This window comes from Corythoichthys intestinalis, chromosome 1 (assembly GCF_030265065.1).
Source record: "Corythoichthys intestinalis isolate RoL2023-P3 chromosome 1, ASM3026506v1, whole genome shotgun sequence".
NCBI classification, from domain to species: domain Eukaryota; kingdom Metazoa; phylum Chordata; class Actinopteri; order Syngnathiformes; family Syngnathidae; genus Corythoichthys; species Corythoichthys intestinalis.
This window is the reverse complement of record NC_080395.1, coordinates 25,180,983-25,195,666: the sequence shown is the minus strand read 5'-3', so window position 1 is coordinate 25,195,666 and position 14,684 is coordinate 25,180,983.

Sequence of the window (14,684 nt, the reverse complement as noted above, 5' to 3'; positions counted from 1 at the left end):
ATCCAACATGGCGGCCATCACAAAACAGAGTTTTTAAGTTAAAAATGTTGGTAAATAAATGCGTAAATCCCGGAATTTCTATAGATATGAAAGTAAAACAGTCTAGATTCCTGGTTGAAAGCAAAAACATGGGCAGTTATCATTCATTTCACGTAAATATTTTAAGCTAAAGTGCTAATTTTTTTCCATTCATTTCATTTTTATCCACAATGTTTCAAAGTGCATGTGTGGTGCTATTTTATATAATAATTACCTTAAATCCTCAACCAAATCACTCTTGCCTGCTTATATGCATTAAAACCTTCAACCTGTTTCCACCAAAATCCGGCATTAGAGCTCAGTGTGTTTGAGTTTATCGCAGAGAAAGCTGACATGACGCTCTGCCTGGCCCGGCCCACTACGGGAAGCCATGACGTAATGTCTGTAGGAGCTGTCTCGTCAACTGATAATAAAGTCTATGTTCCAATTAGGGCTCGGCGATATGGCCTTAAGTACGTATCACGATAAATTGAGCAGATTTACCTCGATAACGATAAATAACGATAAATTCGCCCAAGCAGACTGTTATACAATTTGAAAATTTGAATCAATGCATGGAATACAAATTACCCGTTTCTCGTTAAATTTATTTAACCAGCTTTCAATTTAACAATTGCACATGCAGTCTAAACATTAAGTATTTAAAAAAATCTTGTAAACAATGAGAATTCTAGTGTGAACATTTATAACAGCTTGTATGACTTGAAAAATGTACAACATTATAAAAATCAATATGACGACTGTGCAAACATGTCATTCTAACACAAATGACTTCCAGCTTTAACAGTACACTTCAGACAACTTATTGGTAATGGCTGCTGTGACATAATTATTCAACACAAGTGTTTACGTCAAGGTTTTTTTTTTTTCCCACATTTTTTAATACATGTACCCCCCACACAGACACAACCAGATTAAAGCTGTATTGCTCTGATGCCAATGAAACTTTTAAGGTTTTATGATGGCAGGATAAAGCAAACACATAGAGAAAAATAGCTGTGGCCATTAAACTGTCATATTATATATATATGCTTCACTGTTGGATTATACTTTATGCTGAGTGCTTTACCATCATGAAAGCTGTCAGAGAAATCACACAGAGATGCCAAATAACGTGACATGATGATTGCTACATGAAGTCCATGCCCAGTCCACGCATTAATTTCAGCCGTTTCGACAAGGTTAGAGCCGCTGTCCGACTCTTTCACGTTCATTTGTAGCCGTTGTTAGCCGCTAGCATTAGCCTGTGGTTTGGCTACCAGAAGAAAGCACTGAAAGCATCCTCTCCTGATATCGTGAGAACCAGGGAGGACAGCGGGTGAAAGCCCATCTGGAACCCGCCAAGAGTTTACTTAATGTCGGGTGAAAGTTTGGCGAAGCTAACTTAAGCCCGACTCCATCCCGTTTACTTGTAGCGTTAGCCGGTAGCGTTAGCCTATCGGGCTTCTGTTTGATTGGCTTCCTGAAAACCACATGACTCCATACGTAAGCACACTGTCTGCTTTCTTAAAGGGGAATGAACATAGCCGACCAACACAGCATCAAAGCGGGATAAAAAGACTATATTTTCTTGTTTTATTAAATTACCGAATTTACCGACATGGTCAAAATTACATCAGTCATTGTGAAGAATTTCTGTGACGGTAAATTTTTGGTTTACCGCCCTGCTCTAGTTCCAATATAAAACTCGGTACTTGTTTATATTGCTAGTTGATTCCTCAACCTACCAAAGTTCTTGAAAGTCTTCCTTGCGAAAATGAGCCCTGGGTTTTGAAATCAAAAGATTGTTTAACACTATTATTTCTGGACTGGTGGTCTGGTTGTTTTCTTTTTTAACTTCTCACCATTGCCTACGACTATTATATTGTGTATTGGGTGTGCAGATCATTTTGTACCGTTGTATGAGGTTTTTTTTTGTGTTTTTTACTATTTCTTTTAGGTGAAATTGTAGGTTGAGCACTTTAACCTTAGATGTATAATAATGTAATGTTATACATTTGAGACCCTCTTTTGAAGGTCTTCATCTGGTATTACTCTGGGTCGTTTCAGTCTTGGCCTAGACTCCGAAAGTCTTGATCTTGACTTGGTTTTAGGTACTTTTGCGTTTGGATGTCTTGATTTTGGTGTTGTTTAGGTCTTGTTCTTCACACCCAAAAGTCTTGATTCTTAGTATTGTCTTGGTCTAAGTAATTTCTGGTTTCAGGCAAGTCTTTTTCCATTCTTGGTCATGGTCTCGCGCATTACACTAAAAACTGCAGATTAACATGCTTGTTAAATTTGTATGTGTCAATCACTTTTACTTTCACTCTGTCTGCAGGCCTCCTACAAATAAGTCATCCCATTCGCTGCCTTTATCTCATCCCCAGCATCCCTCTCTTTCCTTCCTCCTCTTCCAGCCACCAGTGTGCCCCTATTCTTAGTACTGATGTTGTCGGCACCACGTGTGGATCCCCCCTAGACACCACCCTGCTCCTACTTTTATAGCCCTGTTTGTTTTATTTATCTGCCAGGCGTTCCCCTTTCGTATTGTCCTGGGTTATCAGCACTCTCCTGCAGATCGTGTTACCACCCTGTGTGAGTCTCTGACCCATCGTAGGGTTCACCTTTTTTCACCCTTCCACCCCACCTTTTCCCGAATCAGATTCTTATCATTGTCTTCGTGATAAATAGGCAAGGGCTCAGGAGGGGAGATTACACCGCTCGTCTCGAGTCCCCTCTTTATTTTTTCTCTATGTTCAAAGTGCTCAAATCAAAAGATTTGGTGACTTTAGGAAAAGGGGCTACTGCTGTTCCCATGTGAACGCTGGTTCATCTCCAGTGGGCGTCCTTTAAAAGCCTCCTTCCACACTTCGTCTCGCTCCTCCGAGAGTTAGTAAGCACGTCGCAACTGAGCTCCCCCATCGATTTTTCACACGCTCCTTATCTGCCGCAATAGTTTCGGAACATTTTTTTTCCCCTGCATGTGTCGCTGCGGAGGGAAAGCACACACCTGCCATTCCCACCTCAATGAACCCACCCACGGCCAACTGTCACCTTTCACCGACTTTATTTCCTTTTCTGCTTTTAACTTTCTGCTCATCAAAGGCACAAACTTAAGTTCCTGCAGAGTGAATTAATAGTTGGTGGCAGTCATGGGAAACCTTTTGTTGAAAGTTCTACATAAAAATGAAGTTGGACTAATATAAGGCGGACTAAAGAACAAATAAAATAATAACACAACCTCTAAGGTCAAACATAAGTAGTTGAGGGTCACAGTTTGGATTGTGAAACATTTTTTTCTCCCACAAAGGAAATAATTGGGTCATCGCAGTGTTAGCACATCCTCCTTAAAGTTTTAAAACTTTGTGTTCAAAGTCGCATTCCGTGATGTACCTTGCCCATCTGGCCAAATGTCTGCTGGAATCTTAATCAGGTCAATCATCACTAAAGAAAATTGATAGATGGATGTTGCATTGATGGGGAAAAGTTCTCTTGACTGAATCCCCTTTAAGCTGTGTGAAGAAGTCTGGTAATGAACTGGGATTTACCCGGAACACGCTAAGTGTAAACGCAATTTTCCAGCTCAACTAACAATGACATACATCAGAAATTTACTGGCTCACGACCTACACATGTGTGAACACAGCAGATTGATGATGTACAGTGAGGCAAATAAGTATTTAGTCAACCACTAATTGTGCAAGTTTTCCCATTTGAAAATATTAGAGAGGCCTGCAGTGCTTAATTTGTAAATCATAAGGTGCCGGAACGCAAAGTACATATGACAGCGCAGGGATGACTAGACAGGCACAGGTCCAGGAACACAGGCAAAAACTGCTGCCAAAAACAACACGCAAATGCCCACTTGCCATACTGTGGGACTTACAAGCCTCGATTTCAGATAATATCCATGGTATAAATGCTATGACAACAATTTACAATTATTTTGGCTTTTCTCTGCACAGTACGGGCAATTGCCCACATAACCACATTTACCGGTCTGGTCCGGTAACACTGAACGCAGCCTTTTTTTCTCCTGACCCTCACTACGCTCCGTGTTGTGTGTAGCGGTAAGATGGGTCTAAAAAATCCAGCCCGACCCGACCTGGCACGCGGGTATTAAAGACCCCGAAGTTCACACCGCCTTACAAATTGTACAACCCAAACCCGAATTTCCCATAAGAAGCCAGGGGTAGTAAGTCTGCTTCACCTTCAACTGAGCTGCTGTCCAAACCCCGTCGCTGGAGGATGTCGTGCTTTCTTCTCCGCTCAGTGCACTCTCCTCTCCTTCTGGACCTTCCTTTGAGCGACAGGATGTGGCGGTTCCCGCCTTTCGCTCCGGCTGCTTTACCGGGCTAGCTGATGCCAGGGTACAGGCCTGTTGTTCCGGCTCTTGGTGGTTCACCTGGCTGACTGCTTGCGCTGTAGCTGGTCCCGAATCCGGGTGGCGCTGAACCTGACCAGCTGCTGCCACGGTAGTAGCCTTCTGCTTGGCTGGCTCCCCGTGAACCTGGCTACCTGCTGCGGCACTAGCCTCCTGCTGCACCTGCTTCTCACTGTTAGCATGTTTGCTGCAGCTTCGCTGTTCGCCGGCTGTGGCTTTTTTGACTCGTTTTGAATCTTCCTTTTTTTGAAAGAAAAACTGTCAATTCATTTGCCTTTTTGGCATGTTGAAATAATGTTTAATCCGATTCCTGGCTGCGTGCTTTCCAGATGCCGCTGAAGTTTTTTTTTTTTTTTTTTTTATGTCGGGGAGGGGCGTAATTTGTCATCACCAAATCTCCGACTCTTTCAAATGACGTTTTTTTTTTTTTTTTTTTTTTTTAATTTTTTTTTTTTTTTTTTTAATAGCATTGAATTCTTGGGATTTTTTTCTGTAAATGAATTTATGCACATTATTATTTTTTTTTTATGAATTAAAAAAAAAAAAACTTTTTTATATAATATTATGGGCTCTTATTGGTGCGCCAGCACGACGCTCCGATTGGTGGACTGCATAGCCGCCCGCCAGTGACTTGTTGTCTGTTTTGCATTAGGTTGGCGGAAAGAAAAATAAAATGAGGGGGTAAAAAGCGTCAAGGTTCCTGTGTTATTTTCGCTGCCAAGCTTTCACCTAGCAAGTGTTACAATTTAAAGCAACTGTTTTCTGTTAAGCCCAAATGCTCGATGAAAAGTTTGGGCAACCATGACTTTAGAGTGGTGGTTGGTTTCAATTGTTATTTAATGTGTGGTCCGTACTTCACACTACTGCAAGTCATGGCGTAATGTACTGAGGAGGGCGCCAGCATTAAAGGAAACAAACGTCGCTTTACGCTCTCCCCTAAAACATCCAGCATATTATTATCATGAATATTTACACACAAAAGGTGCCAGAACAGATCAAATAAGTCCAGAAACACGTGGAGTCTAAAATCAAGAGATACCGGAACATGTTCCGGCGCAAATTAACCCCTGGAGGCCTGTCATTGTCAACATGGGCAAACCTCAACCATGAGAGACAGAATGTGGGGAAAAAAAACAGAAAATCACATTTTTTTTTTTTTTTCCCCGTTTTTTTTTATGTCCGTCTTGTGTCTTATCTTTCAATTCCAACAATAATTTACAGAAAAATATGGCATATTTTAGAGATGGTTTGAATTGCGATTAATTACGATTAATTAATTTTTAAGCTGTGATTAACTCGATAAAAATTTTTAATCGTTGGACAGCCATAGCATAAACCTAAAGCTAATGCTGGTATGTTGCTGAAACCTTGTACAAATTTGGTCCGTTTGACACCATCTGTCACTAACCGCATGGTTGTTCTTTAACATGTAGTTGGCGGAAAACACTCAGGTGACTTGAAGTTCCGCTCTGAGACCCCCAATTTGGCCAACTTTCAAAATTGTTCGATATGCATTTGTGATACATCATTGGAAAGCTTAAAATCTCCATTTTCTGGGGGAACAAATATTTTGGAAAGGAGGGCTTTTTTTTTTTTTTTTTTTTTTTTTTTTTCAATGTTTTTTTACACAGCAAAACCCTATCTGGAGATGAGAGCAGAATTACAGACGCCATGACTTTATCGATATATTATCGCGTACTTACCTCGTTTTGATCCAAAAACTCCATGAAGCATGTATCACTGAGTGTCAAGACACAGCTGTGAATGGCCACGGCTGAATTTTGGGGGGATTTTATGGGTGAAACATGGTAATTTAACAAGGGTCGCGATGCAGAAATCACAGACATCAAGGAGTGGTCGAGATTTTTTTTTTTCCTATATTTACCCTTTTAAACTTTTATTTTTTTCCAATTTTTTTGTTTGAATCAATTATTTATCATCTAACATCGGAGAAAATGCAACAGTAACAAAAAAAAAAAAAATACAATCAAGCGGTAATTATGAGGTAGATAACCGTGACTTTTGTATGCTAAATATGCTAAATGCTAAATATCATTAATTACCTTCGTTTTATGGCTGGGTTGAAACAAAAGCGGTTGCGCGACGTCTGTAAACGTGGGTTTTCAGGGTAAAACGGACAAATTAAAAATAGTTTGAGATCTTAATGCGCCATGAATCTGCTATGGCAGCATATAGACATTTTTTTCTATCAAACACAACAGTTCTTTTGGCTTAAAATACAGCAGTTTATTTTAAAGAAGGGTGCAAGAGTAGAAACAGCTTTTTCAGCCTTGTCTGTGTTTTCCGCCATTTGGTAAAAAATAATAACTCCTCTAAAATGTGAAAAATGGCTTGTTCTCGATGATTGTAGATGGCTCAACAAACGTCATTTTTCTGGGGTTAGCATTTGCCCTTATTAGGCATACGAATGAGAATGAAGTCTGACTTTTGACAAGAGAAGAAGGGTACTGGCTGCAGGCTTATTGTTAGATGTCAGAATTAATTCCATTTCCTGATCAGATTTTCCCTATTTGTGTGTACTTTCTTGTCTGTGGTGGCATCTCAAACAGAAGCCAGAGAAAATGCAAATCACACATAATTCGGTGTTAAGTTTTGTGTTTGTTTGTCTTCAGGCAATGGCCAGCTTGTGAATGTGAGTGGTGGGTGGGAGCGGGGTCAATCAGGGGTGTGTGCTTTGCTTCGACCTGTGACCATCCAACTCTGTCGCCTTTGATTGATGGTCACGAGCAGCCAATCCTGCTGTCCACCATCGGGAAAATATGGAATTCATTAGTTAGCTTCCCATTTGAGTTCAAAGGTTAAACCGCAACGAGGATCAAACAGGGGCAAGGGGAGATTGTTTGCTTTTGGTCCTCTTTTTTTAGGGTGGAACCTTAGCAGCTGGGGCCTGTCATCTATATCATGTGGACACTTTTAATAGGCCAGGTTGATAGAGGAACGCTAATGTTAGTGGCGGGTCGCAATATCTCCGGCAGGTTCACAATCTTTGTGTAAACATGTCGACAGACGCATACGTTTAAGCGATGTCGTCAAATGTGAAGATGTGCAGGTGTTGGGCTGCCGTACTGGTGGTCTATCAAGACGTTGTCACGGGGCAGATGGTCCTTCTTTTCCAAACATGACCCAATTCATAGGCATTTTTTACTGTCAGAAATTTTCTTTGTTGGTGTTGCTCTGAATAACACTCTGGAACGTTTTTAGATCAAGCCCAGGAATTGTTTCATTCAGTAACAATACACTTCGTACACACAAGTAGGCAAAAAAGTCTAAAAAAGCCATGACGAATAAAACACAATAAGTCTTCCATTTTGATTTTTATATTTTTATTTTAGGATCATTCTAGATGTCCAAGACATTTTGTTCAATGGCTACCAATTTTTAACCACATATACTTTACAAATCAATAAGGCTTAATTGACGAATGCTTATCACGACAAATATCAGCACACTTCAGCTTTCAATTGACGATCTGCCGACTTCAGGACCCGTCTGCCGTCATCCTATTTCGGCCAATTATGAGGCGAAATGAAGGATTTGATCCCCAGTTTTAAATGGCCTTCCCCGTACCTTCTCTATCATGTTTGGCCAGCCGTTTAACAAGAGAAGACTGGTGCATTAACGATGATAGATTCCACACCCAAGGCCTTAGGAGAACAATCACTCCCACAATGCCATGGTAGAGCCTGACCTCCTGACCCATCTCAGGCCACACCGCAAAGGAAATCTATAAGAAGATTTGAGGACAGAAGTGACCAGTAGAGAGGGAGAGAGAGAGACTGTTTGTTTGACAAGCACGCTCACAGCTGGACATAATCCCTTTTAAAGTATTTTTTTAAAGACCTCATTTCTCAAAAATGGAAATTTTGTCGAAGATTTGAATACAGTGGGGCAAATAAGTATTTGGTAAACCACAAATTGTGCAAGTTCTCCCACTTGAAAATATTAGAGAGGTTTTTAAATGTCAACATGGTTAAACCTCAACCATGAGAGACAGAATGTGGAAAAAAAAACAACAGAAAATCACATTGTTTGATTTTTAAAGAATTTATATGCAAATAGTGGTGGAAAATAAGTATTTGGTCAATACCAAAAGTTCATCTCAATACTTTGTTATGTACCTTTTGTTGGCAATAATGGAGGCCAAACGTTTTCTGTAACTCTTCATAAGCTTTTCACACACTGTTGCTGGTGTTGTAGCCCATTCCTCCATGCAGATCTCCTCTAGAGCAGTGATGTTTTGGGGCTGCCGTTGGGCAACACGGACTTTCAAGTCCCTCCTGACCCCGTGGTGTCAAAATGATAACAAGAATAGGGAGCAAAAATCCCAGAACCACACGGGGGGACTGAGTGAATGACCTACAGAGAGCTGAGACCACTGTAACAAAGGCTACTATCAGTAACACAATGCGCCACCAGGGACTCAAATCCTGCACTGCCAGACGTGTCCCTCTGCTGAAGAAAGTACATGTCCATGCCCGTCTGCGGTTCGTTAGAGAGCATTTGGATGATCCAGAAGAGGACTGGGAGAATGTGTTATGGTCAGATGAAACCAAAAATAGAACTTTTTGGTAGAAACACAGGTTCTCGCGTTTGGAGGAAAAAGAATACTGAATTGCACCATACCCACTGTGAAGCATGGGGTTGAAACATCATGCTTTGGCGCTGTTTTTCTGCAAAGGGACCAGGACGAATGATTTGTGTAAAGGAAAGAATGAATGGGGCCATGTATCGAGAGATTTGGAGTGAAATCTCCTTCCATCAGCAAGGGCATTGAAGATGAGACATGGCTGGGTCTTTCAGCATGACAATGATCCCAAACACACAGCCAGAGCAACAAAGGAGTGGCTTCTTAAGAAGCATTTCAAAATCCTGGAGTGGCCTAGCAAGTCTCCAGGTCTCAAACCCATAGAAAATCTGCGGAGGGAGTAGAAAGTCCGTGTTGCCCAACGAATGCCCTAAGACATCACTGCTCTCGAGGAGATCTGCATGGAGGAATGGGCCAAAATACCAGCAACGGTGTGCGAAAATTTTGTGAAGAGTTACAGAAAACGTTTGGCCTCCGTTATTGCCAACAAAGGGTACATAACAAAGTATTGAGATGAACTTTTGCTATTGACCAAATACTTATTTTCCACAATGATTTTCAAATAAATTCTTTAAAAATCAAACAATGTGATTTTCTGGGGGGGATTCCACATTCTGTCTCTCATGGTTGAGGTTTAACCATGTTGACAGTTACAGGCCTCTCTAATATTTTCAAGTGGGAGAACTTACACAATTGGTGGTTGACTAAACACTTATTTGCCCCACTGTATGTCATGTAAATTTATTTAGGAAATGGAGCATAATAAATTTGAAATTGAACTTCTGCAGCGCAGTGTTGTTTTTGGCAGCCATTTTAATTTTCGTCTTAGTCGTAGTCTTTTGGACAAAAATACCTATTAGTCTTAGTCATATTTTAGTCATTTCAAAATGTGTTCGTCTTCGTCTAGTTTTAGCCAATGAAAATTCAAATTTCGTCTAGTTTTAGTCGACATTTCTTAAAATGTTTTCGTCTATAAACTTCAAGTTTCAGTCAATGAATAAATAATAAGTTTCCAACAGTTTTGAATGAACATAACTGTAGAGTCTACAAGGACATCAACCTTTTCATGATGATAATATACACTCATTAGGAAAACAGCACATTATTTCAAACTGATTAAACTCACCTGGACACCACAAACTGTATGTAAAATGTTTTCCAAGAGTTTAAGAAGTCACTGCGCTATATGCTAGCGCTATGCTAACGCAACAAGTTTACTGTGTGATGATCACTCAGCACAGACCTTTAAAGGCTAAAGTGTGTGGGGCCGGGGGAGGTGCAGCACGTCACATGAGTGACACGACCAAACACTACTAAATGTGTGCTAACTACACATATAATAAGAAAATATCACACATTGTGAATTTATGACAAAACTATTGAAAATTTACATCTTGTTTTCGTGTCGTCAGATGACGACTGGCATCCATCTCGTTATGTTTTAGTCTCCCAGACACATTTTCTGTGCGTCATCGTGACGTCATTGTCATGGAAAAATTGTTCGTTGACAAAATATTTTCGTTATCCTCATCGTTGACGAAAACAACACTGCTGCAGTGTAACAGATGTTTTTTTTGCACATGAGTAAATTTGGTCCAAACTGTAGTGAAGACTGAACCAGTACTTCATGAATCAAAAATAGATTTCAAAATCTCGTGGAATTGTGCAAACTTATTAAAAACACATGTTATAGTCTTAAAATGTCCACATTGTGTCGTCATAGCAGGACTCAAAATGATTAGATGTTCTCTAATTCAGACTTTTTTAGAGGTTCCCACAGGGTTAAAAGAGCTCAATGACTACTGCTGTTTTCCAAATTTCCCACAAAGAAGAACAAGTACACTCATTGTGCTCTCATCTAATTTAACGGACTAAATGAGGTAACCCAAAAATGTCCAGTGGAATACATTTCGGTTACTTTAAACCTTCCGTTAGTTAACTAGTTCAACCTCCCCAAAAATGTTTCTAATAAGGTGACTCAGAAATGTTTTGTAGATTCATGATAGGTTTGTCCTAGCACAAGATCTTGATTTAACATAAAATGTCTGCAGCACACAGAATGGAAACTTTATATTCAAGTCAATATACAGTTTTTTTCGTTTTGTTTTATGCAACTTGTCATGAAAGGCAATTTTGTGATTATCTGAGAAAATATTCTCAGGTTTTAACATTTTCAGGCTTTGCAGGTGGGGCTACTGACTGTGAGTCCTCTCTAGGCCTGCACAATACATCATTTGAACATCGCCATTGCAATGTGCGCATGCCAAATAGTCCCATCGCAGGACGTGCAATTAATATATATTTTTTTAATATATATTTTTTTTATGTAAACTTTTATTTTCTTCATAAAAGCAGCAATTGTGGTTAGACATGGCTTCCTGGATCCCTTTTTTTATACACCAATCTTCATCATTCACACATAAATCCCCTTAGCCTGGATTAAACGGAATTATATGAATACTCTGGATGTCCCGATCGCATATTTTTGCATCCGAGTTCAAGTCGAAGTCACCTGATTTGAAAATCTGCCGATACCGGGTCCGATCCAATACTGAAATTTTTGTTGTTGTTGTTTTTTGTTTTGACATTCACGCTGCTGAGAACAGCCTCTCACTTACACAATGTGTGAGTTGCCACAGCACACTTCAGACTGTGTTCAATCTTAACTCATTCACTCCCAGCCATTTTCACCAGAGCAAGGCCCTTAGCTCCCGGCCGTTTTACTGGATTTTGACTGATTTTGCAAGCCCCACAGAAAATTCTGTTCTATTGCTATATAAACATGGAACCCACCAAAGGAAAGATTAGACTCTCTTCTTTCAGTGGGAAAAAAGTAAGTTCATATCTTTTTCCATTCTTTAGAAATCAGCATTAGAAAATAGCTTAGTTTAAGCAATTTTCCAATATCTGATGAAAAAAACAGAGAAATTGAGCTTTTAGTGAAAGCATGCATTTCAAACATAACTTTGAATTTAACACAGCTATTTTTTGCTTTAGTTACATCCCAAACATCTGAATTATGTTTTCCTTTTTAAAAAAAATAAAGAACAAGACAAATAGAGCTTTTGATAGCAAAGCAACAATTTATTTACACATAACTAACTGAGAGATGACGCTGTTGCCGCCGAGATGACACTGTTGCCGCCGCGACAGCCGGGTAACTTTTCCCTTATCGTTGCCTGTCTCATAAAGATGGATATTTTGAGTCTCTGCGGGGTCTGCTCGGCAAGCTGCACTGGTGGTCCCGGTCCTTCTTCTCGGTCGTCCAGTGCCTTGCATCCCGGGCGTCCTCTCGGTTGTTCAGCTCGGTCGTCCGCCGCCTGGCATCACTCCACCAGCGCTGTGACCGTGCGGCCCGGCCATTCGTTGCTGTTGAATCGGATTACGGGTCTTACCAAATGCGGTACTGCCCTCCAGTTGCCAGTTTTATTGCTTTAAAAAGGATTTCAGCTTTGTGCTTTGGAGCTCAGTTGAATCAGGACCCAGAGATGTCTATTATGAAAAAAAAAACGTAAAAGACGTATAAATACGTCTTTGGGACACTGAAACAATTAAAAATAGAACGTATTTATATGTTTTTGGGAGCAAATTAGTTAACTATGATTAACACATTTGTGCCTTTGATTGTAGAACTACCAAGGCGTCTCTGGCCAGATCAAAGCTGCAAACTTGTCAATCATCGTTAACATTAAGTACCAAACGCCAGCTGGACTGGTGACCAAGAAATACAGTTGGTCGCACTGCTTAGTTGGAGGGAGGGTGAGAGGGTGTACGAGCATAAGGAAGAAAAAAACATATATTTTTAGATTAAAAACCCGAACCTTTTCAACCGATTCCGATCCTCTGAAAAATGGCGCAATCGGCCCGATTTCCGATCATGTGATCGGATCGAGACATCTCTAATGAATACAATGTGGTCATAGTGAGTCAACCAAAGTCTTCCCTAACAGAGCTATTAAAGTCATCTGTTTAAAATTCTTCTAGTTTTAATATCGCAATATATATCGCAAACCTCCAAAAAGTCGCAATGCCGTTTTTTTCCAATATTGTTCAGCCCCAGTCCTTTCCAAACCCTAAAAAATGCATACATTTTCAAAAGAATATACTCACTGGTAAATAATATGGTGAGTCATGGTTTGGAGGTTGAGTCACGATAAACTTTTGACAGTTGTGCGAACGGCGTGAACTTTAACACACATAGCATTCAGGGCATTTTTGTTGATGATGTGAAAATGTTCACTTGGCCAATGTAATGACACACTATCTCCAGGTTTGTGCTTGTGTATTTTGAGATATTGATTACACTCCTGTCCTTATCTCACTGAGGTGGTGGGGGTGGACTGTCAGGTTGGAGGAACGGGGGGAGGGGTGTCATGTGAAATTGTAAATGGGACCTTTCATAAAAGTCCATGGGTACAAACATTGTGCATTCAAGGCCAAATTGTTTTCCATGAAGAACTGATAGAACATCCGTTCATTGCTAAGCAAACTTGACTCATTATTTGCATTTAGTTTAAAAAAAAAAAAAAAAAAAAGTGGAAGCCATACCGGGTTTGATTTGCCCTTCTTTAAGGTCGTAAGACTTGTTTATCCCGAGTGGAGTAATATTGTTCGACCTCGCTGGCAGATTGTTTCTTAGCTGCCCAAAGCCCCATGGGGACAAATAAAGTTGACCTCTGGGATTTCATTCTCTGAATGAAAGAGAGGTGGGCTGTGGGGCGCAGAGACTTCCTAAAGTGATGTCATATCAGAGAAAGAATAATAACATTTTGTGTGTGATTAACGAGTCATACGGTGCTGTTGATGAAAAGACAGGAAATAAGCCAGCCATGTCAAATTCATGTTAAAACGCAAAACAAAAATCCACCTTTTGATTGGAAGACAATATTTTTACTCTTTTGAAGTCTTTTTAGAGTAGAGTAGCGTAAAGTGTGAAAATATGCTTGCCAACATGACCGAATTTGGACGTTATGAGGTGACGATGCTTCAGAAAGAAGGGCGTCTTTCCGGTTGTAGACAAAAAGTAATCTGCATTGTGATAATATGTATTTTTCATTATTGCATGTACAAAATGATCACAAGAACGGTGAGCAAAAATTGGGCAACACGGACTTTCAACTCCCTCCTGATCCCGTGGCGTTAAAATGATAACAAGAATAGGGAGCAAAAATCCCAGAACCACACGGGGGGACCTAGTGAATGACCTACAGAGAGCTGGGACCACAGTAACAAAGGCTACTATCAGTAACACAATGCACCGCTAGAGACTCAAATCCTGCACTGCCAGACATGTCCCCCTGCTGAAGCCAGTACATGTCCAGGCCAGTCTGTGGGTCGCTAGAGAGCATTTGGATGGTCCAGAGGAGGACTGGGAGAATTTGTTATGGTCAGATGAAACCGAAATAGAAGTTTTTGGTAAAAACACAGGTTCTCGTGTTTGGAGGAGAAAGAATACTGTATTGCATCTGAAGAACACCATACCCACTGTGAAGCATGGGGGTGGAAACATCATGCTTTGGGGCTGTTTTTCTGCAAAGGGACCAGGACAACTGATCTGTGTAAAGCAAAGAATGAATGGGGCCATGTATCGAGAGATTTTGAGTGAAAATCTCCTTCCATCAATTCAAGGTCCTGGAGTGGCCTAGCCACTCTCCTGTAGAAAATCTGTGGAGGGAG